Source organism: Canis lupus, chromosome 16 (assembly GCF_011100685.1).
Source record: "Canis lupus familiaris isolate Mischka breed German Shepherd chromosome 16, alternate assembly UU_Cfam_GSD_1.0, whole genome shotgun sequence".
Lineage (NCBI taxonomy): Eukaryota > Metazoa > Chordata > Mammalia > Carnivora > Canidae > Canis > Canis lupus.
The window spans coordinates 44,006,302-44,033,327 of NC_049237.1; positions in this window are offsets into that span (position 1 = coordinate 44,006,302).

Here is a 27,026-nt window from a genome sequence, read left to right on the forward strand (position 1 = left end):
GACATCTTTATGAAGTCACTTTAAGCTTTCCTATATTTTTAATTAGAAGTCATTTAACCAAAGCTTCTGCTCCTTGGCAGCAATGGACTTAAATGGCTGTGGAATAAAAAGTGAATAGTGAATGTTGCCCTCCCCTCTAAACAGATTGACCAAGGAGAGGTGATCACTCTGCAAGTCAAAGATGTTTCTGAAGTGGAGTTTGGAGAAATGGGGTTTCGAACTCCATCTCCTAGGTTCTCTTCTGTTTTAACACAGGTCCCAATATAATGGTTTGTACTTAGTAAAGCATTTCTTCACTGTTCAGTCCCCTAAGTGGCTGTGGTCAGTGAATCCCTATGGCTTTGAATAAAATGATAGATAATCACAAGTCAGGAGAGCAACCTTCAAGAGTCCATTTTTTTGAAGAGCTTGTATTCAAATTCACTGCTGCATCTGAATCCGTGTTCATTCTGCATGGAAGAGGGAGAGATTAGGTGAGTAGAAGACTTTCTGTGGGTATAATTCTGATGCTTCATTTCCCTGTATTCTAACAAACCTTTACCTCTGACTACAAATTATCAAAGTCTAGTTGACACAAGTTATATTAGTTTTCTAGGGTTCCCACAATAAGGTACCAGAAACTGAATGGCTTATAAACAAGAGAAATTAATTTTCTCACTATCCTGGAGGCTAGGGTCTGAGATCAAGATATCAGTAGAGTTAGTTCCTTCTGTGTCCTCTCCTCTTGGCTTGTAGATTTTCACCTACTCCCTATGTCTTCACATGGTCTTCCCATTTTATGTGTCTTTGTTCTAAACACTTCTTAGTCATATTGGATCAGGACTCACTCTAATGATCTCATTTTAACTTCATTGCTTCTTGAAAAATTCTATCTCCAGATATAGTCATATTCATTCAACATAGGAATTGGGAAGTGGGAGCACAATTCAGCCCATAATATAAGGCAAACACTTGACCAGGCATAAAGCCTGGATGTTAAGGAGCAGACAAATGAGAAATGGAACTTCACATTTCATCAGTGTCATATCATCTGCTTTCCTGAACTCCCAGCACTAAGGCTCTCCTATCACCATGAGACTTAGGAAGGGAATGAAAAGGATATTCTTTAAAAATTCTTCTCTTTCATTTATTGCCCACTTTCTAAAGGATTTTCTTTGTTGGTATTCTAAATCTGGCTAGGGAGAATTTTAGATGAGTTGCCCTGTTCACGGCCAAATTGGGCCCTTCACAAATCTAACCCAAGCTCCCTCTTCAAGCTATGAGCCATGTTAATCTGGGAGGAAGGGCTACCTTTCCTTTGGAATAAAGATACCATCTACCTAGGGCTTCAACCATCTGAAGGGGCTACTTTTTTCAAATATACTCACCCGAAAAGGGACCCATTTTATTCTCACAAAATCATCATATAATCTGTGTATGGAGGTTTGCTTTTCTTCTTCTCTGTCTCTGCCTTCTAGCAGTATTGCATGTAGGAGAGAAAAATATGATTATTTTGTTCAGGAAATTTCATGAAGCCATTCTCAGTAACACTTCAAGCTGGTCTGTGAAGAGCTGTGTAACTAAAGGCACAGGAGTGGAAATCTCCAGGGTGAGCATGATGAAGCTTACCACTCAGAAGTCAGGGTTCCTGAAGAACCCTTGAAGGGGCCAAGCTTCCACTCATCTTACTCATGGTCTACTCTGCTGCATGTGTTCTCAGCTGCAGAATACTAGGACTTCAATAAAAGATGATTTTTTTTGCTTTGTAATTTTTATTGATTTTTTTGAATAGATAGTGAAGATACAATGTATGCAAATATTCAAAATCTCATGTTCAAAATTCAAAACGAAAAAAAAAAAAACAAAATTCAAAACGTTTGAAAAATTATGCAGCTTGAAGTCTTCAGAGAGGCAGAGACTTGCTAATTAAAATGTGGTCCCTGAGTCAGCTATAGTAGCAGCACCTTGTGAGAAATGTAGAATCTCTGATCCTACTCCAGACTGATAGGACCAGAATTGCATTTTAACAAAATCCAGGTGATCCACATACACATAAAAAAATGACAGCTTTTGTAGATGCATGAGTGTTAACATTGTGAATCTGAGTCTCAGCTTTGGCACTTTCTTAACACCAAGGCAGCCTAATTTCAAGCTCATCTTATTAGCATCCATGTCTTAGAGTTGCCTCAAATCCCTAAAACCTATGGCCACACGAGTGGAGTTAACAAAGCCAGCAAGTATATTATTCATATTTAAGATCAATGTAATTGGTTTCACTAGCTTTTGCATATAGTTAATCTGAACAACTCTGTCAATAGTGACATGCCCACAAACTGAAAGAATAGATTAAACTGGTCCCATAAGGTATCTCACTACAGGGAAACGGTCACATTTTGATAATTCTTGTTCACTTGATGGAATGTGTGTGTGTGTGTGTGTGTGTGTGTGTGTGTAGGGGGAAGAGAGGATTCTGTTTTACTTTACTCCTATATTTAAAGGTGGATAATACTTAAAGATTGAGCTTCCATTTGGAAACTCTAGAACTCATTCTGATGGGAATTCTCATATGATATCCAATCCATTCTACAAAGGGAAAAAGATCATTGTGGGCCTTTTCCTAGAAGGTAGGATCCCATGGTCATTGCTTCTATCCCAAATATGTGTGTATTGTGGTATGTATTCATAGAAATACTCAGTTCAGATTGGTTCATTTAGTACTGGATTTTTTTTTTGTTAATTTGAATAATCCTATAATAAATATAAATAAATTGAAAGGCAAAATTGAGTTCTATTGGATGCCATCCAATGCAATGAAGATAATATGGGTCACTTTATCTTGGTCTTAGGTATCCATACTTTCTAAAGACTGTTTTATGCATAAATGAATAAGTATCTATATATTCTTTTCCTCTCCTTTCAATAAGTGGGAGCATATGCAATATTGTGGGTATCTTTAGCATATCCTTCACATTTGCACATTTTTTTTCTAGTTTAATTATGTTTATTCACATACAGTTGCCATTAAAGGGTTAACTCATTCATAAACACATTTCTCCTATTGTAATATCCTTTGCTTCTTGTCTCTTCCAAATAAATCCCCACCACATAGCAGAAATGTTAGAAGTTATACTGCAAATGGAGAACATTAACTATTTTTTAAACTTTTAAAATATTTATTGCAACTGCAAGAACTATGTAGCTGCTCAGTTATGAGGCATTGTAAGATATAGAAGCTTTTAGTGTGACTTTGAGCTTCTCCAGAACTGTTTGGGTGATGCCTCTAAGGCTAAAATTATGGTAGGGATGAAAAATCGCTTGCTGGGGCACCTGAGTGGCTCACTCGGTTAAGCACCTGCCTTCATTCAGCTCAGGTCATGAGCCCAGAGTCCTGGAAACAGCCTCACATCAGGACTCCCTGCTCAGTGGAAAGCCTGCTTCTCCCTCTCCCTCTGCTGCTCTCCCTGCTTGTGCTCTCTCTTTCTGTCAAATAAATAAATAAAATCTTAAAACAATGAAAATTCACGTGCTTATTTTCTGAGGTTTTGAAATTATTTACTAAAAAATATTATGAATTTCTTTTCTGAAAAGGATAATGCACGTACATGACACAAACAGTAAAAGAAAACCAGGAAAGAAAGTCTTCTACTCCTGACCTCTAGTCACCCAGTTCCTGTCTCAAGGACAAGTGGTACGTTGTCTTCTGAGGCTTTGTTGTCCCTTCACCCAGATGTTTTTTTGCTTTGGCTTCCAAGAAGGCAATTTATCCTGGAAGATCAATGAATTGTAATAAAAGGTTGTTTTTTTCACAATGAATATTTAATCCAAAGTCAATCTTCATAGCTTCCCAGGCTCCCCAGGTATAAACCTGGAAGAATGATTCCTGCAATTTGACTCTTTAGGAATGAAGAAGACTTCGGAGGTCCTTGAGTGCACTGGTTGCTTCCATATGGAATTAATACTGCCTATATTGATGTAGCAAATATTCACTTCTAAAATTCCCGATTCTTAGTGAGATAGGCATTCTGAAACAGAATTCGGAAAAATGGAGCTCATAAATGTGGTCACTCCAGTTCCTCTCCCTCCATATGGCCCTTTAAGGCTATTAGGTAGTCAGTTCATGAAACATTTCTCACCCTTCACAATGGTCCCTAAATTTGTTTTTAGTTGTGACTGCTATTTCTGATTCCAAATTAGATTAGGTACACATAGAGAAACTAGAAGAATTTTGTATATAGCCACATAATTAATGTGATTTAAGCAATCAGAGTTTGAATTATTAACATTTATATAAAAATTAGCATTTATATGTTATGTATTTAAACACAAAATTCACATGAAGTTTTAAGGTAAAAAAGATACCTTCAAAGAGAAATTAAGCCTGTGGCACCATATTTTTTCTCTACAAACAGAGAAAATTCTTGGAAAATTCTGATAAACATTATAAATACATAAATCTCTGTGGAAGCTGAATGATGAACTAAAGCTGGCATATATAAAACGAAGAGCAAAGAGTAGGTGTTAAAATTGGAATGTGGGAGGCGAACAGTTTTTCAGTGACTTAGTCAAATGAATGCAATTTAATGATGTAACTGTCCGTGATTGAAATAAGAAAACATTGATGGAACCCAATTGCAGCTAAGAATATGTCCTATGTTAATAGGTATATATATATATATATATATATATATATATATATATATATATATATAGTACAATGAGGATATTTTTTCTACATGCCTAAAAGTCAGATACTTAAATTCTACTGTCAAACAAGTGTTGATTTTAAAAATCATTATTACCTTTATTAAATAGCATTTTAATAGATGCTAAAAGAAGGTAAGTCCTATTACCTACAGACAATTTGGTCTTTGTTCTCAGGAAAACTAGAGTGGTAGTTAAAGACAGTTATTAAAAGATGATAGAAAAAATGTCAAAAAGCAGTTAGTTTTTTCCTCCCCATAGCTGGCTTAACTAAAATCCCACGATTTCCTTTTGGCATCATAAATTCTTGTTACCTTCTGAGCTTCCCATCTCCAGTTATATTGTGAGACTTTTTGGTAATTTTACTTAAAGTATTTTAGCATATGTTTAGCATATTGATTTATACACTGTTGGATCATATGATAAAATATATTTAATTATAATTAATGTGAAGTGTGAAGTATATGTAAGTATAAATTAACATTAATCTGTAACTTAGGGGTAGTTGATTAGCCTTTGAACTGCTTCAATCAATTTGAGAGGTAGACATAGCAAGTCTTCAAATAATAGTATCTAAATCTAAACCAGAGAGATTGTTAATTAGCCCATGGAACATAGGAAAAAAAAATTCCATTGGTGAGATGAGCAATGTTCAAAATGTATAGAAGGCAAGAAAGATTGTGTAAGATGTATGCCCTTGAATAAAGTATCTCACAAGACCTGCATCCTAATCTTGTCAGAGTAGTCCTTTATGTCTAGGGCTTCCTTTGATCCTATGACCCTACCCTCACAGGTAATCATTATGTAACCTGGTACAACAAGAGAGTTTGTTTAGCCTATCCAGCAAAATATTGCATCTATTTTGAAATGAAACGTTTATATGATGTGCTTGTTAGAACACCCAAGAGTTGAGGGTAGCAAGAAGTTATATGGCTGTTTTTCTACTGACTTGCTATGAGGTATTTGTAGGATGGACAGAATGATGTCTTGGACCTCCTTTCTTGTATTATACTACTTCGAAACTAGGTAGTCAGGGGCACAATGCATAGAAGCAATTGGAATCCAATGATTTTCATCATCAGATGCTGACAATTGTTCAATGAACTAATACTTTTTACATTAGTATCAAACATTTCAGGTTTAAATATACAACTAAAGTTGGAGAGGATCTATTGCTCTGTTCTGGTGAATGTTCCATGTGTATTTGGAAAGAATGTGTATTTTGTTGTTGGATGAAGTCTTTCATAAAGGTCAATTAGAAGATGCTGCTTTTCAAGTATTCTATATCCTCACTGATTTTCTGTCTGCTTTACCAATTACTGAGATGACTGTTAATGTCTCCAGTAGAAACTGCATTGGTCTATTATTTTGTCATTTCTATAAGCTTTTGCTTTGTGTGTTTTGGAGCTCTATAATTGGCTGGGCCCACATTCAGGGTTGTTACCTCATCTTGTTGAGTTGACCCTTTTATAATTATGTAATGTCTTTTGTTATCCTCGGTGATATTACTCATTATGATATTAATATATCTACTCCACGTTGTTATGACTAATGTTTACAAGGGATATCCTGTTTTTCCTCCTGTAAAAGCACCATAGACCTTTAGATTCCCTGTGACAAATGTCTCTAATGGTAGAAAGTGGGGAGTATTTGGGAGGAATTTCAATCTTGGATGCTTTACTGTGACCAAACTGCATGTAAGTAACAGATGACTTAACAGAACTGTTGTCAGAACTGTTTCAGAATCCAGTTCTAAGATGTATTCCTTAAGATTGAATGTGAACACCCTCTTCTCCAAATAAAATGACTGAATACTCAAGCCCTATGAAAAAACAACACCTTTAAAATATATCTCTTAAAAATAAATTATTCGTTCTGGATATTTAAAAAAGAAATCCTTATAAAAGGCATAGCTATAATATAAAGATACTTTTTCTTTTTTTTTTACACAAATCTACAACCTAATATTGATCCTCTTTGCTAAAACTATTGAATGGCCTTTGATATTCTTTTATGTGTTCAATAATATGTCTGTCCAGTCTAATGAAATATCGTGCCTCAATTTGTTTGGGGATAATGGTACAATAAAATGTAGGCTTAAGCATGAAAACCTTGTCAATACAATTTACTGTGGGTTTTTTTTTTTTTTTGTAGGTTTACAGTGCTGCAAAAAATCATCACATTATAAAGCTGTACCCATAAAGCATCCATCACATAACTCTCCTACTTTCTATGCTAAACAAGATATTAAAATATTAACACAAATTATGGGAAAAATAACATTTTATTTTTAGAATAATAGGTATCCCCTTGTTAATGAAAACATTGTTGTTTTTATTTTTGATGAAAGCAACATTTTCATTTTGTTTTGCATGCCAAAGTAAAACAAATATAATCATTGTCTTTTTCTTTCAAGTCCTTAAAGAGATTACTATCATTCTCCACTCAGCAAATCTAGACTTATAAGTAAACAGCTGTTGATTTATTTCTCTTCGCTGAGGATTTTGATCTCAGTACTTAGAATTTTTTAATTAGTAGAAGGCAACACAAGAAGATTAAAAACGACAAAATGCAAAAATATGTAGTAATAAGTGTGTTTAAAATGAGATTCTTGAGGTGGATATTGCTAGGCTTTGGAAAGGGGAAGACATATCTTTGATTTCTTTATTTCAAGCAGAAAATGACTAAACAACAAAAACAAACAAAAAATCAATTGCTTTATGGGTTTGTTGGGAGCTTAGCTCTATTAGGGAAAGCTACAATGGGAAAGTTCAGCTACTAGGTCACAGAATGGCAAAGACAAACTATCAGGGACCAGATGCTGGTAGTGGACTAGAGACTCATGATGTTAATGAGGCATTGCAGATCAAGTCTCTTGTACGGCAGTGGAGGATTGGGTCTGTGAAGCAGAGAACGGAGAGTGGCACAGAAGAGGTCATCACAGGCATTTCTAGATAGAATAAATGATACAGAATGTTACAGTTGGAAGAGGAAATCATTATCCTAGCACAAAGGATAAGCATGTTGTTCATCAATTTAGAGGAGAGACCTTCACATTAGAGCATCACCCTTTGAGTCACAGTATTAAGAAGAGAAGTTGAAAATACTGAGGAAACAGCCTCAAAAGGGATTTTACACTAAAGCTCAGTATAACTCACAAGATTGGGCTTGAGGTATTTATTTACGCACTAATGTCTTGAGTCACTGTTGCTGGAAGAATATACGCTATACACATCATCATGTTGTACAAGATGTGCTGCATGGAAAGGGTATCCATTTTCAGTTCCAATTAATAGCAGCAAGTGACAATGAAGTGTAAAATCCTTTATGCACCATTTCAAGTTTCCAAAGATTTTCATTGGAAAGAATTCAAACAACCAGCATTCATTTCTTAGAGTCAGAAAATTGCAATAATCTGCAACCAATGGTGGACACAATGTTAAAGAATGTATTGAAGGAAAGATTTCCACAAAAGCCAATGGATCAACACTCTGCATACAAAGATTATATTTTGAGCAAACATGATAGGGCCAAATAATAGCTCCTAAACTACTGGAATGTTATTGCTTCTAATCTGCCTGTACAGTATAACATTCCTCCCTAGTCCTACCCTCAGAAAATTTAGCTCCCTGAGAACAAAATAGTCTAATCAGTTAGAATATTGCATCCTACATACCTCAGTAATTGGCTTAAGGGATGAGCTAACTGGTACTTTTCTTCAAAATGTATATTTGACACAATCTCCTCCACATTTTAGTGGATTCCTCTACTTCTCTCATGATTATGTCTTCTAGTATCCTCTGTATATTTCTTTCAGACCACTTATTACACAGAAATATATTTATATTTCTATATGTTGGTCTTTCGCTAACCATCAGACTTGTGAGAATCTTACAAAACATGTACCTTATTTATCTATTACCTCTAGTACTGAATACAAGCCTGATCCTAAATAATCATTCACTAAATATTTGTTGGACAAATATTTTTTTTCTTTTCAGTATTCTTCTAAGACACTATATTTAGTTTAAATTCTTTTTTTAAAGGTTTATTCATTCATTCATTCATTCATTCATTGGAGACACAGAAAGAGAGACAGAGACACAGGCAGAGGGAGAAGTAGGCTCCATGCAGGGAGCCTGACATGGGACTCGATCCCAGGACTCGGGGATCACATCCTGAGCCAAAGGCAGATGCTCAACTGCTGAGCCACCCAGGAGTCCCTAGTTTAAATTCTTATTCTAATTCTTCAGCTAAAATACTTCGGCAGTAATGAACTTAGCTATTGAAAAGACAAACCCTATTTGAATTCAATATCTCTTTGAGTATTATTGCTTTTATAGCATTTTTCTACACTTGTCTAATTTTATAGGTGAATGTTTTAGTTCAGATATTTATGTTTATGAGTATTATTACAAAGGATAAATGGATTTGTACTTTGATGCTGGAAAAAAATTAATAGAAATGGTAACATAAAAGCACCAGTTTCATTTAAATTCCAGAAAAAAAAAACCCACAAGACTTCTTCTTTCAGAATTGTTATTGCATAGATTAAGTTAGTAATTCATAGTAAATTAGGAAACAAAGTATAATTTAGTAAATTGAAGCAGTAAAGCAATTCTAATGCTGGATAATTGTAAGGCTCACCTTGAGGATGTAGGGATAATGGAGAGGGAACATATTATATTTACCATTTTTTTTTTTTTTTTTTGCCTTCAATGTTACTTCACTGATCTCAGTTATGAAACGAGATTATTCAGAGTACGGAGTATCTTAAAGAGATATAATGTACATACTACTCTATTATAAGGCCAGCTTATTATATATATTCTATTCAGTAAAATTTAAAAATATATGAAGTCAAATGTTTTGTAGCTCTAGAATTTCTTGCAAATATAAATATATATTGGACATTTTCCTTTTCCATTTTACATATAGATGGATTTGATTTGCTACATATTACTAGTTTTGTGGTTGGGAGAGTGGATTTTAATTCCAATTTATGACTGAAATAGACTAGTGAATTTTTTTAACTATTCTTTTCTGGCGTTGGTATAGATTAGAGTAACTTTGGGATAGTTTGCTTTATGTACCAATTTGGCTAGCCTACAGTCCTCAGTTATTTAATTAAACATTAGACTAGGTGTTACTATGAAGGTATTTTATAGATGTGATTGAAGGCCATAATCAGTTGACTTTAACTAGGCAGATGATCCTAAAATATTTTATTGAATGATTCTCTTAGATTATCCTGCATAAGCCTGATTCAATCAATTGGAAGGTCTTGAGAGCAGAGTTGAGGCTTCCCTTAGAAAGTATAAATTCAGCTGTAGATGGCAATTTCAGCTGTTGCCAATGAGTTCCACTCAATTCTTTCTGATGTCTTGCACTATGAGTTTCAGACATGCCTTACCAGTCCCCATAGTCACCTAAATCAATTGCTTTCAATAAATTTCTACATACATATTTCCTACTAGTTCGGTTTCTCTGGTTGAATCCTGACTGATATAACCTTTAAAATGAGTTTTAGAAGAACTTTATTTTCTATTCTCTGAAATAATTGTATAATATTGGGATGTTCTGCTATGTAAAAGTTGATAGAACTTGACTTTAAAACCCTTTAGGTATTGCAAATCCTGTAACTGACGAGACTAATATACAGAATACATAAAAAACTCTTACAACTCAACAGTGAAAAAGCCAAACTGCCCAACTAAAAAGTGGGCAAAGGACTTGAACATTTTTCCAAAGAAGATATACAAATGACCAAAGAGCACATAAAAAGATGCTCAACATTCACTAGGCATCAGGGAAATGGAAATCAAAATCATGGTGAGATAACACTTCACACCATTAGGATGGCTACTAAAAAAAAAAAAAAAAAAAAAAAAAAAGAAAGAAAAAGAAAAAGAAAAAGAAAAGAAAAAGAAAACAACAAAAACCTCAAAAATGATAAAAACAACTATTGGCAAGGATGCAGAGAAATTGGAACACTTGTGCCCTGTAGGAAATTACACATCTTGGGGATCCCTGGGTGGCTCAGTGGTTTAGTGCCTGCCTTTGGCCCAGGGTGCGATCCTGGAGTCCCGGGATCGAGTCCCGTGTCCGGCTCTCGGAATGGAGCCTGCTTCGCCCTCCTCCTGTGTCTGCCCCTACCCCCTCCCCCGTGTCTATCATGAATAAATAAATAAATAAATCTTAAGAAAATCACACATCTTATGTGGAAAATAGTATGGTGATTTCTCAAAAAGATTAAACATAGAATTAGCATTTGCTTTAGCAATTCTACTTCTAGATACATACATACTCAAAAGAGCAACTCAAGTGTTCATATGGACGAATAGATAAACAAAAGATGATATATACATACAATGAAATGTTACTTATCCTTAAAAAAGAGAGGAAATTTGGACACACACCACAACATGAATGTTCTTTGGAAACAACACACAAAGTGAAATAAGTCAGATACAAAAGGACAAATGAGCATGATTCCACTTATATGAGGTTTCCAGATTAGTTAAGTTCATGGGTACAGAAAATAGAGTGGCATTTGCTAGGGGTTGGTCAGGTGATGGTGAGTTAGTGTTTAATTTGTGTAGAGTTTCATCTTGAGAAAATGAAGAGTTCTGGAGATGGATGGTGGTGATGATTGCACAACAATGTAGTATACTTAATGCCACAGTAATGTACACTTAAAAATGGTTAAAAAGTAATTTTTTGGGTGCCTTGGTAGCTCAGTTGATTGAGTATCCAACTCTTGGTTTTGGTTCAGGTCATGATCTTCAGCTCCTGGAATGGAGCCCTGTGTTGGGCTCCAAGCTCAGTGGGGAGTCTCTCAAATAAAATAAATCTTAAAAAATAAAGAAAAATAATTTTTTATGTTATATGCTTTACCACAATGGAAAGGAAAGATTATTTAGGCTTGATTTCTTTCCTTGTGAAAAAAAAATTCAAAAATTCAATATTGTAATTGATTATAACTTCTTAATAGTTAAAGGATTACCCAAGCTTTTTATTACTTTTTGTTGTAACTTTACTCCTCTTCCCTAATCAATTTTAATTGACTTCTTTTAGTTTTATTTTATTAGTCTTCACAAGGAATCAATGTTTCTCCTATTGTTCTTGTCATTTATATCTTTACTTTCTATTTCATTAATTTCTGATTTTAATGTTATGGTTTCTCTTTTGTTTTCTTTAGGTTGTTCTTTTATTGTTTACTTAACTTCCTAATTTGGACAATTAGGTAATTTATTTTCAGTTTTTCCCTCTTTTCTAGTCACATATTTGGATCTATAAGTTTACCTTTAAACATTCTTTTAGCTCCATTTCACAAGCTTAGATATATATTATTATAAATGTGAAATGAAACCAAACATAGTTTTCTGTTTTCATGTGTTGATACCACTGAACTGTTTTCTCCAGGAAATTCTTGCCCCAGGAAGATAAACCTCAAACCAATAAATACTTCATTGTTTTCCTAAGGAAACTCTTTAAACCAATTTATCTGGGCTTAAAAAATAAATTTTTAAAGGAAAAATGCTTTGCTCATTAAGACAAAGCTTGATTCTTATCAAAACATGTTGTTTATCAATACTCACTTAAAGACCCTTGTCTTGCTTTGTCTACCAATCTGACAGTATATCATAACGTTTTTGTAGTTCCAATGTTTCCTGACTTTAGTCTCATTTTAAATTACTTGAGCACAGACTCCAAATTCTTCTAGTTTCCCGTGTCTCCTTTTTTGGAGATACTATCTTATATCCTATAACCTGTGTTCTGTAACAAATTTCTACAAACTGAGTGACTTAAAACAACAGAAATTTATTCTCTCCCAGATTTGGAGGCTACACTCCCTCTGAAAGCTAGCTCTATGGGGGAATCTGTTCCCTACCTTTTCTGGCTTCTGCTGGCTTCAGATGTTCCTGGTTGTTACCATCATTTCAGTCTCTGCCTCCATCTTCACATAGTCTACTCCTCTATGTGTCAAATATCCATTTGCATTTTTCTTATAAAGATACCTATTATTGTATATTCCAGGATGACCTAATTTTGTGATTCTTAAGTACACCCTTAAAGACTCTTTAAAAAAAAAATATATATATATATATCACATTTATATGTTCTGGAAGTTAGAACATGGACACATCTCCTTTGGGGTTACCATTCCATCCACTGTACCTTCTCAGAGGGCTGTTAATGAGAATTAAATAAAATCTATGTATAAAGGCTTACACAGTGCCTAATATGTAGAAATTGTCAGCAAATAGTAGTTATTTTCCCAGGAATGCAAGAGAGGTTCTGATTTAGGATTCTATCAATGTATATTACCCTATTGTTGGGTAAAAGGAGGAAAGTCATGTGGTTATCTCAATAGATATCAAAGCTTGTTGTGAAAAAAAGCAATAGCTGTTTCTGGAAGTGACAAACATACAAACTTTTTTTTTTTTTTTTGTACTTGAAAAACTAGATCTAGCAGAAACCTAAAGGAAATATGAGACTTGATTTTGAGAAATTACAAATATTTTCATTAAAGGCAATAAGATGAGACTTTCTACCATGCTAGTAATCATCATTATATTCATCCAGCAAAGTGATGTGATCTAAAAGAACAAAAAACTACAAATATATACAGAATTAAAGGGGAGGTATTTATAATTTGTATATGATCTGATTGCCTACACAGAAAACTAGGGAGCCAACTGGCAAATTGAACTAATAAAAGAATTGTATATTGACTAGATTCAGACCAATTTATTTAAATCAATGTCTTAAATTAGAAATGGCCAATTAAGAATTGTCATAAAAAATCTCATTCTCAATATAAAAAAATCTAGCAAATATATATGAGTACCACTAGCACAGATGTTGAAAAAATGATGAATAAATGTAGAAAATATGACTCAAGGACATCAAAAAGATATGAGTAAATTGATATATTTGATCAAGAATGGAAAGATACAAGGAAATGATTATGCATTGAATGAAGTACAATTCAAAACCAAACAGAATCATTATCAAACTTGAGCTGTTGATTTTAAAACTGAAAGAAAACTGCAGATTAAAGAAAAAAGCAAGAAAGAATTAATGAATAAAGGGATTGTGCTACCAGGTATTAGAAGGTATTACAAAAGAAAAATAATTTAAAATATTATAACTTTGGTGCAAGAATTAATATAAAATTGTCTCTTCAAAAGACAATAATGAATCCAGAAGAAAACATATCCATATTTTTTGGCAATTTTATCCATTATATTTCAAATCAATAAGGAAAGATTATCACTGGGACAATTGAATATCCATTTGAAACAAGCAAAAAATTGAAACAAGATTTCCATGTCTCATCATAGAAAAATCTAGAGATGAATTATAGAGCTAAAAATAGATCATAAAGGCATAGTAATATTAAAGGAAATTACAAGAATACGAAAATATTTCTAATCTCAACACTGGAAAAAAATTCCATATGTTATCATAAGGCCCAGAATTCATAAAAAATAGAGATACTTAGACATTTTTAGTTTTACTTACTTATTTATTTTAGAAGAGGGAGGGACAGGGGGTGGGGAGAGAATCTCAAGCAGGCTCCATGCCCAGTTGGAGCCTGACATGGGCTGGATCTCACGACCTTGAGGTCATGATCTAACCTGAAATCAAGAGTTGGACGCTTAACCATCCAGACTCCCCTAAACATTTTTATATAGACATATCTGTCACTTATTTTATTTTATGAATTCTGACACTTGCTTCTTAAATATCTATCACATATTTGTTTATCCAGCCTGATTCCTCTTCTAAGTGCACCAGAGGTTGAGGTTTCACCAAATAGGAAATGACTGGCAATATATTTTTATAGTGGAACTACATTAAGAATACAGACTAAGATAAGAGTTATTCATTTTTAAGGGCTTCTTAGCAGTCAAATGTAATTTTTCTATCAAGCCAATTAGAAGTTCTATTTATACCACACCAAATAGTGAGTCAAGGAAGAGTTTTCTGAGCATCTCCCATACAAAGCTTCCATACAAAGCTCCTCCCTATCTTGAGGAGGAACAAGATGGAAATGGGGTCTGAACAAAGAATTCTGTTGGACCTCTGGTGGAACTTTTGGTATAGCCAACTAAGAGGGTAAAGGCTTTTGTTCTTGTAGGTAGGGCTCCCTGCTTTGTAATATCTCTTGCCTCTTGCTTAGTTGCTCATCCCCTATCCTCTCAGAAGGTCAAGCAAAAGCCCAGCTATGGCTCAGTGGAAAGGAGAAAGGAGAAAGAGCAGTGGAGCCCTATGGTTGGCTGGGGAAAGTGCTCGCTGCATGTAAGAGTTCCTTCCTTGGCCTTACCTTCTATGTTTATATCCTTCAGGGACCTATGGGTAGGCAGCACTTTGGTGGGTGGTCTCCTCCTTTGATCTGCTGCACATGTTATTTCTCCTGTCTCTCCCTCCCTCCCTCCCTCCCTCCCTCCCTCCCTCCCTCCCTCCCTCCCTCTCTCTCATTATTTTTTATTGCTAAAGCAATTATATTGTTTTTACTGGGGTATTCAGAAGAAAAAAATAACATTTAATCTTTGCATAAGGGAGATTCTTTAAGGAGGCAGAGAAGAATTTAAACTTTGATAGTTTTTAGTTTGTTTCCTTGTTGATTCATATGCAGTTCCACATCAGTGAGGCCCAAGGGTTTTTCTGTACTTGTAGTATCAATGTAGATACTGGGTGTGGAACCTAAGAACTATAGCTCAAAAGGCTAGAGGAACATGAAATGGTCATGCTTGACATTCACACAAGCAAGAAGATTTCTACATAAAGCTGCCAAGATTTTAGGGTATCCCAGGTGGCTCAGCGGTTTAGCGCTGCCTTGGGCCCAGGGCCTGATTCTGGAGACCTGGGATTGAGTCCCACGTCAGCATCCCTGCATGGAGCCTGCTTCTCCCTCTGCCTATGTTTCTGCCTCTCTCTCTCTCTGTGTGTTTCTCATGAATAAATAAATAAAATTTAAAAAATTAAAAAAATAAAACTGACAAGATTCTAGAAGTTTAAGAGAGGAGCAGATGATTCTTTGAAGATGTAAGTTAAGTATTTAATAGGCCAAGAGAACACCTACATAGAAAAAAAGTTCTCAATGCTATTTTGTTAACAAATCTACTGACAAGCAAATATAGCAGCAAAGTCTTGAATATTTGTCAAGAGTCGAGTATGATGGTTGCACTAATGCAGGTTGCAGAAGCTTTGTTGTTGGAAAGGCCTAAGGGGCAATGTTGGCAATATTGGTCATCTAAAAATAAATATTTTGTAAAGAGTAGATGAAGTAATAAAGACAGAGTGGGGGCATAGATGCCAGAAGCTAGGAGTAGGGCAAAGAAATTTTGGGGGTGATAAAATGTCCTAGGTCTTGAATATAGGTAGTGGTTACACAACTGAGCGCCTCTGTCATAATTCATAGAACTTAAAAAGAGTTAATTCTACTGTATTTCTTTTCATATCTGAACATCATTGGGGGCCCAACTCATAAGCTGCAAGCCCTAGAGAGAAGCAGGGAAATCTCAACATCTGAGATGCTCTCTGGATGAGTTTTAGGCACAACCCTTAATTTCTTTCTCTCTCTCTGCCCCCTCCTCTGACTCTCTTCTCTAAGCTATTTTGGCATTGTTTAATTATCTGTGTTGCCACAGAGTTACTGTATGCCCAACCACAACTTAGATTGCAGTTAGGAAATAATAGAATTTACAGGATAAATTTAGATACGGTTTTCAGGTGATAGATGCCATCTTCTAAACAGAATTCTTGATACTGTGTTGATATCTGGAACCATAATGAGTACAACTGTGTTTTAGACATTTTACTAAATAGTTTACATACACCTACACCCCCTTAACACTTGAACTGGTGTCCTCCAGTGTCCCTTGTTGTTGTCTCAGACCACACAGTCTGTGCTGATGCAGAATTTTACTGCCGTAAAGGAGAAATTGAGGGCTTTTTGATTCTTTGATGGAGATTTTGAAGATTTTTTAATCCTTAATTTTAGACTTGGAGCTTTAGAAGTTAAACACATTTTCTTGTTGAAGAGTTGAAGTTCAGCTGTAAAAATATTTTTAGTTTCTAAGACTGCTAATATAGTCAATATTGTGAGAGGATAAATATTTAACTAGAAAATATTTTAATTATTTACATAGAGAAGGTGCTCCCAAGAGACAATAGAGCCATGTATACAATAAATATAACAAGTGAATGAAAATAGCTTTCTGTCTCAGGGTAGCTGTACCATTATATAAGATTGCCTTAAGCCAATATTGCTTTACTGCTTGCTCTTACAATAGCTTCTTAGCTCTTCTTGCAGCTTCTATTGTCCTTTTCCTCATAATGGAATAAGTATAAGATTTTTTGTTTGCTTTTTTTATGTAATGCAACAGCCAGAACCCACTTTTAAAATCTTAAATATGTTTTTACTACATCTCTGCTTAAAATCTTTCAGTGGTATCCTGCTGTTTTTGGAATATGATCCTGTGGCTTTTGTCGTTTTGTAAAGACTTAAAATGATGTCATTTCTACCTTTTCAACCATGGCCACAAGCATCGTCCAAAGTTCTTGGGCTCTCGTGCATGTGTGTCTGTGAGCATGATTATTGATTATATATGTATATGTATATATATAAAATCTGTAAGTATATGGTAATTGTATATTAAGTTATATATTATATAACAATGACAAATAATCACTGACTGATTTCTATTTGTAAATTTCATGGGTTTAACACAAATTAGTAAGATACATTCCTTGTCCTCAGGATACTTAGACCCTAGAAGAAGAAATGCAACAAATTGTGTGATGCAAAGTGGAATAAAATTGAGGCTACAATTTGGCGGGAATAAAAGGACTATGGAAAGATAGTTTGGGGGCTAATTTTGATACAAATACCTGGAGAGAGCTTAAAGGAAGTTTATTTTTTATTTAACTTTTGTAGCATATTGTTCTATAAATGATATAAGATAAAACACATGAGTAGAGGAAATACAACAAGATAACATAAATTAAGCTTGGGGTAAATGGATAACAGAATATATGGACTGGAAATATAAAACAAAGCCAGAAGTAATATGAAAACAGGCACATTAATAACTACCACATCTTTCATGAGAGGGTCACAAATTGGCTTTAAATTTTCTAATAGCAAATTTGTAAAGGGGAAATTGATCATTTTGTGCTTTCTAGTGTCCACAAGATTCAAAGAATCCCTGTTGCTCATGAGAAGTGTCACTCCATTTCCAATAAAAAATTAAAAGAATTTACTCCTGGAAGTTTACCATGAAGAGGATATTGTGACAGAATGTGTTCCACATCCTTAAAAGTACCCTCACAGTTTGTAAGGGAGCCACCAAAATGGTGAATGTGACAGGGTTATTTCTTTTAAGAACAATTACAGGCTAATACTTTTGAATGTCCAATTATACCTCAATGAAAAAAAAAACAATAAAGCTGATGATGATATGTCAAAGATGGGATAGTGACATGTCACAGGTAGTTCTGCAGAAGGCTAGTACAATTCAGGTTAACTTCCCAGTTCCCAGCTGATTTAGCTTAATCTAACTGGATTTTAGGATAAACTGGAAGAATACAAGGATTATTTCATGAAAGTGGCATTTGAGTGAAGCCTGCAAAATCAAAACAGAAACTTTATAAAAATAGATTGAAAGAGTAATATAAACAAAGAATGAAGAAAGATTCTCTAATTGGGGGAAGGTAAATAGTTCAATGTGGTGAGAGCAGTGGTTCTCAGCATTAGAATCACCTGGAAAGCTCACTCCTAGAAATTCTGATTTCATCAGGCTGGGCTGGATCCCGGGCATAATTTTTGAAGACTCCCCAGGTGATCCTAAAGTGCAGCTGGGACTGGGAAAACCGAGCTAACACCTTGTTCCTCAAGTGTGGATCATGGACTGGCACGGGCTGCCTGGTCTGGCATTGGAGGTTATGAGCCGTGAAAGGTAAGTTGGGCCAGGTGTGGAAGGTCTTGAATATTGTTCCTAGGAAATTAGCTCCTCGAGGCTCCTCGAGGGCAGGGGACGGGCCATTTAGCCTAGCACTACAGCCTAACAGTTGTGTTAATTGCTCTATATAAGTTATAATGTTTGTCCTTTAGTACTGGTAGATTGCCTCAACATTTTCCAACTTTATTTTCTAGTAAACCAATTTTTGCAGGTATGGCAAATTTTCCTCTTAAAATGCACACTTTCTCCTCCATTGTCACTTTCACAGGAACTGTGTTCTACTCCGTGCTTCTTCTGGGTCTTGATGTTTGTTTCCTTTCTCTCCATCCAGGAAAAGCCCCTTGTGTGATTCTATCAAGATTCTAGTCAGCAACTTTAGGGCACAGGTGATGAAATTACAGAATATTTCAGGTAAAACAATCACATGATTTTCTTGAGTTCTTTTAACCATATTTTGAAAAGAAATATGATGTCTAATAATAAATCATCTAGACACAGCAGGAGCCCTCTCGGCAATTTTAGTAAAATTTGTGTCTCCTGACTTTACTAATGAAAATGAATGGGACAACTTCTGTGTTCCCACAAACTCTCCAAAACCTTTGCTACTTCTCAATAGGCACAGTTGTAATTGAATAGAACATGGAGATTGATGTTAGGATTAAAGGTTATGAGCTATGAAGACAGCTGAAAACTTAGATACAGAAAGTCTATGAAAGGCAGGCTATTGAAATGGAATTTTGTGGGCTTTTTGTTTGTTGCTTTTGTTTATTGTGTGTCCAAGGCTAATTATACTAATTAGATCAGAAGGCATGAACGGAAATTAAAGAAAAAGCCATTCAGAAGAAAAAAATAATAAAGCATCAGGAATTGCTTGGTTGGTTGATGACTCAGGAGAAGCAGTTAAAGAGTGGTTTCATCCTTCACCAAACCCTGGAAATGTATTGTGTGGAAATGGAATTCTTCTGAACAGAGGTCATATTCAGTGCTCATGCTGTTCTACTATCTTGGTCATTGAATTTGAAGACTAAATAGGAAGCAAAGTAAACTTATATAAACATAAAACAGTATATAAAGGATCAGAAAATGTGTAAAATAAAATCAAAATCATCTCTGATTTGAGTATTTGTTGAAAATTTCTATGCAATGTCTGTAGTTCTATAAAAGTAAAAGACTTATCTGGTGATGCACCTCCAAAAACAATAATAAGAACATCTAGTTGCATAACAACTGCATGTGTATTTTGAGGTCCATTCTGTTAAGGCACTGTCACACAGGGGACTTTAGTCCAGGAAATAGTAGAACAAGAAAAAAAAAAAAGAAGAAGAAGAAAGAAAAAGAAAGAAAAGTATGAAGAGAAGTAATTGCAAGTCAGATTCACTTGGCTTCTTTTGGGGGGAATTCATTTATATATTCAGGGGAGCCTATCTGGCACAGTTATGTGACTCCTGATCTTGGGGTTGTAGGCTCGAGCCCCACGTTGGATGTAAAGCTTACTTAAATAAATAAATAAAATTATTTATTTTTTCAGTAAATTTTCTTTTAGTACTTCCTATGTCCTGGGTTATGTCAGATAACTAGGAGGAGAGCATAGTGCTACAACTTGTAAATATGAAAAGTCATGAGAACCAGAGAACTCTTTCTCAAATAAATAAGTAAAATCTTAAAAAAACAAAAAACAAAAAACAAAACAAAACAAAACAACAACAACAACAAAAAAACACCTTGCCCTCATGGAACTTACATTCTAACAAGGGATATTTATTTCCAGTTAATAAAAATAATAAATATTACAGATAAGTAAATTATATATAGCTAGACAATAGGTGCTATGGAAGAAGAGAAAAAGAACATGGTAAGATAAATCCAGTGTTTAGGATGACTTGTAATTTAAAATGGTCAGGTTGGGTTTCATTGACATGGCTATATTTGAGCACAAATGTGAAGGAAGTGGAAACATTTGCCAAGTTTATTACTTGGATACTGGAGAAATGGAGTTCTAGTCAGTGGGAAAACCAGTGCCAAGTCTTAAAGGGGAGAAGGTACCGTTCATTGAGACGTAAAAGTAGAAGATTGAGATACATAACGGAGGAGTCTGTGGGGGTGTTGTGTGGATTTGGCTTTCCACTTTGAATGAAATAGAATATCTAAGATGCTAACTAGATTTATTGAGATTATCTGAGGAGAGACAGGAGAATCATGAGAAGACACCATGTTCATGTTTCTGAGAACTGTACTTTAGAAAAACCAGTTGGCTTGGTTGTCATGACTAGTTTATATTTTAAATTGAGTTGCACCTGAATTAAGTATGTAGTGACTAAGATTGAATGACTGAATTCAACTATTATCCAGTTGTGTTTTTTTAATCATGATATTAGGAACTAAAGCAAACTGATTTGGCCTGAAAAGTCATTTTGATTTGAAAAAGGATTTGAGATGCTAAGTACACTAATGCGACTATCAGCCATCTCTACCTAAAACACAAACCAAAAAGCCACACATGTCTGATAGTATATGTCTAATTTATTTTATAATAAAACGATGTAACTTAGAGGTGAAGGAAGCCTGAATTGTTTTGTGTCATTTACCTCTTGGTGGTTTGTGGTTTTAGTATCTCCTTTGGATCTGGAGATTAGGAGAGTGTGAAAGGAGGCTGAATGAAAAGCTTGTTGTTGTTTTGTTGTTTTACAGCTTCATTATTTATTTGATTATAAAATACCTATTATAAGGAAGTCTTTCTTTTCGGAAATACAAAAAAGAGAAAAACTTTTTATTAGTTTCACCCTTCCCCTATGACAACTTGCACTGGTCACCTTTTCTTCTAACAGAAGTTCCCTATTGATGTCACAAGGAGGGGGCTGGTGGGCTCCGTTGTAATTGCTCATTTTAGGTTTAGACTGAAGAAGTCTCTATTGTAAGGGAAGAAGAAAGACAGAGGGAGGGAGGGAGAGAGAAACTGAGGGAGCATTGAGTATACAATCACATTTAGAGCAAATAGGACTAATTATCCAATTTACAACCCCATCGTTTAATATGTCTTCAAAAATACAATCACATTATATGTTTTTCTTTATGCTTTTGCCATTTAACGGTGTAACTTGGGAATATGGACAAATTGAAATATCTTAATTTTCCATGTCTCTTGAAAAATTCCGATTTTTTTCAAATCAATAAGAATATTGATTTCATTACATTTTAATATTAGCCTGGGTATGTTTACTCTTACACATTTTTTGAGGGTCTGTGTGAAGGGGGAATAGATCCTACTGTAGTTCTGGCTCACTTTTCCTCTCTGTCTCTGTCTTTGTCTCTTTCACACACACACACACACACACACACACACACACACACACAAATGCACTTACGCAAACTATTACATCCCCCACAGTATAGCTCAGATCGTCTAAAACTTCCTTCTCACCTACCATAGTGTAAGATTAAAATATCAGCCAGGTAACTCTCTTCTCAAGTATCTTTTCCATCTTTCACCTTTACTGATGTACTGCAAAGGAAAGTTTCATGCTTACGTTCTTTTGAAGTGACTCTGCAACAGCTGGATCAGAAATCACTCTTGGTAGGGTGACCATGTAATTTATCATTCAAGCTGAGACATTTTTTAGAGTAAAGGGGGTATTATATTAATTATGAATGCTTAAAGTGTTCTGAGCAAGCCAAGTGATTCAGGAGCTCCACTACTCGATATTTTCAGATGGCACTCTATATTTTTTGTCCCAAATTTCTTTCCTGCTTTCCTCCATAGTATTTTGTTACCTACACAAATAATGAAAAAAAAATGATTCTCTTTACTTTGTTAAATGGCTCTCAAAATACATATATGATTGCAATCATGAAGATCTATCAATCAACTCTTTCATAATTCCACTTCTGCAGGATTGATCCACTCTGACCTATTCCACACTGCATCTTTTGGTCCAGTTTAGTATCTATACCTCATTACACACCTGAATAGCTATTTAATCTTGCACAAACACCCATATGGTGAGGTTTGAAACCTGGCACAAAAGATAAAGGCAAGTAATTACTATCCGCACTTAACATTTTATCTTCTTGCCATTTAAAAGCTTTTTATAGAAGTACTGATAGTCTTGGTGATTAAATGGCTAGGTTCTCCATTCTTCTGATGTATTTTTATAGCCTGGACTCCACAAAAATTTAGGTTTTAAAAAGTTATAGTTGTAATCTTATCTAAAACCTGAAGATAGTTTATCATACCTGCAAAAAATGCACTCACATGAGATGAAAAATACGAAGTCACATTGTAGACTGTGCACTTTATTTTGTTAAATATAGACTCTGCTCACAAAATGGATATGCTAAGATGAACCATAGCTTTTAAAAAAGTGGATGATGATGCCACAATAATGTCCCTTACTCTCTTCCTTTAATAAAATCATTATACTAAAGTATGGTTAAAATATACTTTTTAAGAATCATTTTGGAACATCATTTAATGTATATCAGAAGTTCAACATCAGAGTGGAAAGTGTATTAACTGTAGAGGTTAAGTATCATGTCACAATCCTTATTCCGACATTGATTAGCTCCATGATCTTGAAAATACAAATATAAAAACGATCACTTTTCTGAACATCTCCTGCTTGCTTCTTTGCATAGGCCATTAATCCTCAAAATAGTCACATTCAGGTAGGAATTAATCTTCATGGGAGGGCTTTGGTTACTGACAAGATGTCCCACTCACACGCACTTTCCTCTCTCTCACCTCAATCCTAAAATGCTCCAAAACCCAGAGGGAGGAGATTAATATGTCAAAATTATAAAACAATTATGGAAACCCTGTGGATAAAAGAAGTCGTTTTTGCCTTTTGGTAACTGTCAGATCCAAATGGAAGGGGGTCCAGCATCACAGACAGAGAGTGGGGGAAAGTTTCCAGGATCACTGTCTGCCCTGTTGCTATTGCAGAACAGGAAAGCAGTAGCAAGCACAGTGGTGGCCAGCAACTTGGCACTGGGGCTGTGCTGGGAACCAGCTGGCATGGGGAGTGGAGAGGGGTGCAGGCTTGATGGGCTGCCACCTTAACCTTCTCTATAACCCAGTAAGCTCCTCCCTCTGCCTCCCAGCCCTCCATACTCAGAGGACCAGGAGATTATATCTGTGAGCAGTCTCTCTTGAAGAAGAGCAGATCTAACCTAAATGATGCGTGTCTCACATTTGGTTATGTGTGCTCCTTGAGAGAGAGAGAGAGAGAGAGAGAGAGAGAGGATCCCAAGTAGACTCTGTGCCAAGTGCAGAACCTGACCTAGGGCTCGATCTCATGACCCTGAGGTCATGACCTGAGCCAAAAGCAAGAGTTGGAGATTTAATCAACTGAGCCACCCAGGTGCCCTTATACTGATAGGAAAATTTAGAATATTTTTTGCAAGTTGCAGAAAAATATTGGCAATAACAGTTGTTTCTTTGAAAATGAGATTGCATAGATATGCATATATAAACACCTATGAACACACGTATTATGATATAAACATAATAAAGACTAGAAAGTATATTCCACACTGCTAACTTTCAAGGCCTCAGGAAAGAAGGTATGACAAGCTTGTGTATATTCCTTTAGAACTATATTAGTTGTCTTGGTTGAACTGAGTATATATTACTATAGAATTGAAAAAAAAAGCATAAAAAAATAAAATTCCCTTTTATTTTCTTGCAGCAGCTTTGCGGTATCATACACATATAGTGCAATATAATTCATCCATTTAACATATACAATTCAATGAGTTTTATTATATTCAGAGATGTGCAATGACCACCAAAATCAATTTTAGAATATTTTTATCACCCCAAAAAGAAACTGTGCACTCTGGTCATCATCTACCTGTCTCCTCATTCCTCCCAGCCCTAGGCAACTACTAATCTATTTTCTGTTTTTGTAGATTTAATTATTCTGGACATTTCACATAAATGGAATCATTTCATACTTGGCCCTTTGTCACTATCTTTTTTCACTTAACATTACATTTCCAATGTTCATTCATGTTGCATTCCTTTTCATGGCCAAATCATATTCCATCATGTTGATATATTACCATGCTTTTTAAATCCATTAATCAGTCGAGAGACATTGAATTGTTGTCAGGTTTTGGCTATGATGAATAATGCTGCTAGGAGCATCTGCATGCAAGTGTTTGTGTGGACATACATTTTTATTTCTCCTGAGTAGATCCTGGGAATGCAGTTGCTGAGTCATATAGCAACTCTATACTTAACTATTTGAGAAATACTAGTTTTCCAGCAGCTACAGGATTTTACATGCCTACCTGCAATGTATGAAAACTCAAATTTCTCTACATCCTTTCCAATACTTGTTATTATTGTATTTTTTATTTATCACCATCCTAGTCGGTATAAAGCAGTATGTCATTGTGGTTTTGATTTGCATAACTAATATCTGATACCTGATAATGATCCCATTTCAATTTTAACCAAACTTGGGTATAGCAGTCATATGAAAAATCCACAATTTTTTAGGTGAAATTCTTTTAATATTTGAGATATGACATTTTGGGCGATTATCCGTGTCCCCTACTGGTATGCATTTACTGTTCCCCACTGGAGTTAAGTGTATGAATCCAATGGCAGCGTGTTCCATATCCTGAGGTTCCACCAAGATATTTATTTCCCACTCCAACATATTTGTTTCTCTGTTTGTGTTAAAGAAATATTTTGTCAGAACCTTTCTTCGAATTGGAATGCCCTTACTGACATTTCCATATCTGTATTTCATGGATATCCTTGAAACAGGCTGTAAAGATCAGAGTAAATGCTAACATTTTCTAAGCTCTGACTTGCATTTTTCCCCCCAGAACTCTGATAAGAATTTACCTCTGCTTTTCTAAATGGCACATCATCATTTTTTTTTATCTTAGAGTTTTGTTTTGTATCTCTTTTGTGTTTATTTATTTATTTTTTTAAGATGTTATTTATTTATTCATGAGACACACACACACTCAGAGAGAGAGAGAGAGAGAGAGAGAGAGGCAGAGACACAGGCGGAGAGAGAAGCAGGCTCCAGGCAGGGATCCTGATGTGGGACTTGATCCCTGGACTCCAGGATCACACCCTGGACCGAAGGCAGGTGCTAAACTGCTGAGCCACCCAGGGATCCTCATCTCTTTTGTGCATCTGATTATGCTTAATTTTCCACTTGAGAGTTTGGCTTTTGGAGCTTGAAGGCAGGTAGGTCCCGCATTTTTGTTTTCATTTTTGTGTCCCTCACAGCACCTAGCTGGGAATACTAGGTGAGCAGACGACTGAAATATAAAGTGTTCTATTTTCAGTTTTCAGATAAATGTCCTTTATGGCAGTGGATAGTCCTAATATAGACATTAAAACACATGACGATGTGGTGAGATTTTCCTCAAAATGACCTGTGTTAGGGGTCATTCAGACTTTTGTACCAACACTGATGTTTTTATTCATTAGAAATTTAAAATTTATGTATACAGCTTCAATAAATACCATCACTGGGGCACCTGGATGGCTAGTGGTTGAGCATCTGCCTTTGGCTCAGGTCATGATCGTGGGGCCCGAGGATCAGGTCCCTCATCAGGCTCCGGGCAGGAAGCCTGCTTCTCCCTCTGCCTATATCTCCTCTCTCTCTCTCTCTGTGTCTCTCATGAATAAATAAATAAAATATTTAAAAAACTAACTAAATAAATAAATAGCAGCACTAGGACAAGTGTAAGGGGATGTTTTTATCTGCCACTGGCACAGGCAAGAAGCAGATCAGAGCATATTTATGTGGTCTATGCAGGATATCCTTACTATAGGTGTTATTCCTGTAGGGAAAAGGCCACGGGGTCCTCTGGTGTTACTTCTCTTTGTTCCTTCAATGGCAACCACGCTCGTCCATCACGCTGAAAGCTGCTTTGCACATTCCACGTGTGATCTCCTAGACCCGAAGACAGCAGCTTTAGGTTTCCTCCTTTCTTGACAAACATTCCTCTCTCGTATTGCCCATATTTCCTTTCTCTCTGCCTTTAGTGTTTCCTGATGCAAGCCCACACAGCTCTCCATGTCTCAGGTGGCACAGTCTGGATGCATTCATCAGGATTAGATGAGCTATTACTAAAGTCAACATTTTCCTTATACCTAAGACTGCACAGTGGTCCAAACGTGTCCTTTGTTGAAAATTCCGTGTCTTAAACACACTACAGACTCAGAACATATTTTTGATAGTCACACTCTTCTGGGATACTTTATTCTTTCCCTGACATGTCTTTTGTCGTCTTAAATGATTTTTAAGCTTCAGTTTTGTAGTTTCTTAGTGGAAAATGCACTTTAGACTCCTTGTCTTAAGGTGAACAACAGTGTCTTGGCCATTGAAATGGGAACTG